This window comes from Nicotiana tabacum, chromosome 20 (genome assembly GCF_000715075.1).
Source record: "Nicotiana tabacum cultivar K326 chromosome 20, ASM71507v2, whole genome shotgun sequence".
Taxonomy (NCBI): Eukaryota; Viridiplantae; Streptophyta; class Magnoliopsida; order Solanales; family Solanaceae; genus Nicotiana; species Nicotiana tabacum.
Window position 1 is genome coordinate 56,583,341 of NC_134099.1, and position 4,427 is coordinate 56,587,767.

General features: G+C 36.7%; 1 long non-coding RNA gene across 1 annotated transcript; it reads right to left on the bottom strand.

Moving 5' to 3' along the window:
* Nucleotides 1-221: 221 nt before the first annotated feature.
* LOC142174719 (uncharacterized) lies at nt 222-3,182 on the bottom strand. The gene is made up of 2 exons (XR_012703753.1): nt 2,964-3,182; nt 222-895 (listed from the first exon to the last, which is right to left on the bottom strand). It is a non-coding gene; the product is annotated as an uncharacterized LOC142174719 (long non-coding RNA).
* Nucleotides 3,183-4,427: the final 1,245 nt, after the last annotated feature.

Consider the following 4,427-nt stretch of genomic DNA (forward strand, 5'->3'; position numbering starts at 1 on the left):
CAAAAAGGACCGCGGACCACATTGGCTTCTATCTTCAAACTCCCAACTCTCTGAACCCCCATCCCCGCGGACCACACAAAATGGATTGCGGTCGCGAATAGGCTACTGCGACCGCAAGAAATCCTCCACGGACCGCACTGGTTGAAGGCCCCAAAAGTGCAACTTTCTGAACTTTTCCACCGCTGACCGCACTAAATGGTCTGTGGCCGAGAACAGAGAAATGGATGAAGAATAACCCATATGATTTTATTACAAACTAAGATAATGAAGATTCAGTTTTAATCTAGCTACAAATTAGTTAAAATGGAACTAAAATGTTGTTCACGTGCTCTGGTCTCTAACATATTACAAAAGATGCCCTAAAATGTGAAAAGAAAGTATTTATACTAGACCGAATTTTCTGGACAAAAATACCCCTGACGGAGGTACTGCGGTCCGCATAAAATGCATTGCGGACCGCGATGAGGCTTCTTGGCTTGATTATTCATTCTCTGAATCTGGCCATCGCGGGCCGCATAAAATTCACCGCAGCCGCGGTGGCTTCAACTGCGATCCACACAAAAAAGACCGCGGACCGCATTGACTTCTATCTTTAAACTCCCAACTCTCTGAACCCCCCTCTTTGCGGACCGCACAAAATGGATTGTGGCCGCGAAGAGGCTACTGCGACCGCAAGAAATCCTCTGTGGACCGCATTGGGTGAAGGCCGAAAAGTGTAACTCTCTGAACTTTTCCACCGTGGACCGCACTAAATGGTCTGCGGCCGTGGTGGGTCCTTTGGGACTATAGTGGATTTTATGTTGCACCAGTGCCTTGACTTGTTCTTGGTACTTGTGCATGTTTCACTTCTTTTTGAGCTGGTTTTTACTACTTGTCACTTTTTATTGACCAAACCCTGCAAACAAGTACAACATGTAAGCCTTTGGGACTATTTATATACATTTTTAATCCAAAACTCAAGTAAAAAGGAGTGTAAAATGAACTCGAATCCCTAGTTATCAAAGCCGTGGAAGAGTGAATCAGCACCTGCAGCTAACAAGCATCAAGGTTCAAATCAAAGTCTGCATGAAGAACCGTTCAAAACTCAAGATCTATCTTCGGAAGACTTATAGATAGGAATCTTGTAATTCATAGCTGACAGGCTTAGTTAATCTTTTTCATTTTTAATTTTGATGTAATAATAGGACCACAGACCAGAGCCTCGACGGAATCTCATTCCACTTCCTCGTCCTCTTCACATACTCCATCACTCCATTCACTTCTGACCTATACGTGGCCTGTTTTCTTTATAGCTAAGGATATGTAGGCAGCTCAGATACCAGGGCTCAGTCACATTCTCTTTTGTTTTGGTCTCTCTAAATAAGGGTTGGGTCAAAAAACCTGTCTCATCGTTCTTTGTCTGAAAACTCTTCGTGTTTCCAATCAAAGAGGAACAGCTGTAAACATGTAATTTTTGACCCGCCACGTCTTCAAGCTATATTAGAAGTTTTGCATATTTTATATATTTATTTGAGTTATTTGAATTTTTCTAGAATTCTAATATACTATTTTTATTTTTATTTTATTTAGTATTTAAAAAAAATCAAAAACAGAAAAATAGTTTCAAGTCTATTTAATTTAAGGTTAATTAGTACTTAATGTAGTAATATTATTTTCACCTATTTTATCTATTTTTATTTTTATATAATCTTGAAAAAATACCAAAAAATAATTTCACCAAATAATATTATTTATTTTAATTAATTAAAGCTAGTTATGTATTTTATAGTATAGATTTTACAGTCCGCGAAACACAGAAATTCGGGTAAGGAATTCTGTTAACCCGGGAGAATGTGTTAGGCATTTTCGGGTTCCGTAGTTTTAGCACGGTCACTCAACTATTAATAATTGACCTAATTATCTAATTTAATACATAATTAAAACCTGTTGTGCATTTTTTACCTTTTAGCCTCTTTTAATGTTTATGGAATTATTTTCTGGAACAAGGTACGATGTCATATACATGTTATTTTGGTACACATTACAAACCGCATCACATGAAATACAACCCGCGATTTATAACATATCTAATTTATTATTGTTTGGAATTATAAGGTCGAGTCACGTGAAATGCACGCTCGAATGGGATTTATGTATCGCGACCATGCCACGGGAACCGTACCCATGGCCATGATGATTTATTAATTATGCCTGAAGCAAACTACGACGTTCATAATTATCGTCCTAAACTAATTTGGGATTGTTGTAAGGCCGGGATTTATGGAATTATGAAGTTTAAACTTGGACAAAATTTGATTTATTAAGACTAATTTGATAGATTCCGACGTACTGCAGTATTTGCGAAGGAAAGGTCTCCTAAAGAGTCTAAGTCAATTACTTCCTAAAGCTCTTTCTTTACTTAATCTTAACTCCAATCACTAAAATTAATATAACTCATGAGTTAAAATAAGTCCATAACATAAATACGTAAATTCACAACCACAAACATTCGTTAAAATATTTTTGGGATAAATTAAAATACCAAAAAGAATAATGAAACAGAAAGGAAAATTATCACAAAATCAAGATAATGGACCAACCAAAAAAACGAGTATTTTACTAAAATAACAATACAACCCAACGTAGTATGAAACATATTCAACGTAGTATGGAACAAAATCTGGGATCACTTATAAACCCACACTTATTCGTATTAGGCAAGTTAAATCAACAGTTTATTTCAATTAATTTTATATAGAATATGAAGGCGTGAAACCTCATCTCAGAACGACCATAATTCTAGGCATGAAAGAAAAGGGAAGAAAGAGATGAACCTGAAATTACAACTTTCGATTAACTTTCGGCTTTGAATATACAATAAGAAAACCGGCGTTGAAATTCGTGCATCCAGTAGCAAACAGACAAAAAAATGATAAAAATGAATTTGGAACCACAATAAAGAACCTCACGAGCAGTTGACGTACCTCAGCCGAAAATCTTCTCTTTTTTGGTCGTTCCCCTTCTTCCTCTTTTCTGTTTTGATTTTAATTTCCTTCCCCTTTGTCTCTCTGTTACCGTTCCTCTATATTCTTCTTTTTTTTTTCTTTTTGATTGTCATGTCTTTTTGGTCTTTGTTTTGTGCAGGTTATGGCTACTGAGGTTTGTCGTTCTCTCTATGCAAAGAGATGAGAGGTCCGATTTTGCGGGGGGGGGGGGGGGGGGTTGCCGTTACACTCTTTTTTTAGGTCCCCCGTCCAATCCAAATAGATGAAAATTTAAGGGGACGATATCTTAGGTCTCAGGGTTAGGTTGGTGGGTCAATTGGGCCATGGGGTAATGGTGTAGGGCTGTCCGAAATTCGGCCTTTCCAACCCAAAATCTTAATTCTTTTTCTACAAAAAATAGAGTCAAACTTTCTTGGGTCGGGATTCTAAATCGGTGTCTTGGGACACCATAAATTATCCCAAATGGAGACTCTAAAATTAAATAAATAATCTCATTTCAATCATTGTCACATTAATTGGAAAAACTCTCTGTCCCTCCCAGGAAAAAGGAGGTGTGATAGTGGGCTCATGTTAACCTCCACCAATAGACAAACAAATACATGTTGTTCAAACAATTCTGAATGATTTTAGGGTCCTATAGGCATGATATCTAAATGAGCACAAACAGAATATTCGGCAATTTTATTAAAGCGAGCACGAATACCTATCAGTTTGCCTACCGACTTTGTTAATACTCTGAGTCCGGGCAGATGTCAAACAAACAATCACAGTTTTTAGACCCAGGATTTAATTAACCTACATGCTTGCTTAAGTGATAATTGGGCAGAACCTTAGAGACATGGTATCTAAGCTGTAAATCAAATACTGATTTTTAACAGGTAAATTTTATCTTTAAATCCTATAGGCATACTTTCTAAATGCAGAAACTGATTTTAAAACCTTATAGGCATGATATCTAAATTGTAGAAGCTGATTCCTTTATTTCCTACAGGTATGATTTCTAAGTGCAGAAACTGATTTTGAAATCCTCTAGGCATGATTTCTAAATGCAGAAACTGATTTGAAATTCTATGGGCATGGTATCTACAATTATAAATCTATAGGCATGATATCTATGAATCATACGTGGGCAGAATTCTTTAAACACATTGACAGAAAAATTACTAATCGAATAGATAGGGTCCTATTGACATGGTTATTAATGCATGTAAAAATGCGCATGGATCCTATGGACAGGATTTCTAGTGCAAAGAATTAAACATAAAGTCCTATAAGCAGGGTTTTTAACATGCAGATGTGCAACACAGAATCAAACGATCATAAAAATCCTATAGGCAGGATCACAATACAATATCCACATAGTGCAATCAGCATAGTTAAGTCCTATAGACAGGATTTCTACCCAATTTCAACAAAAGATGTAAGAATAGACCCTCCCCAGGT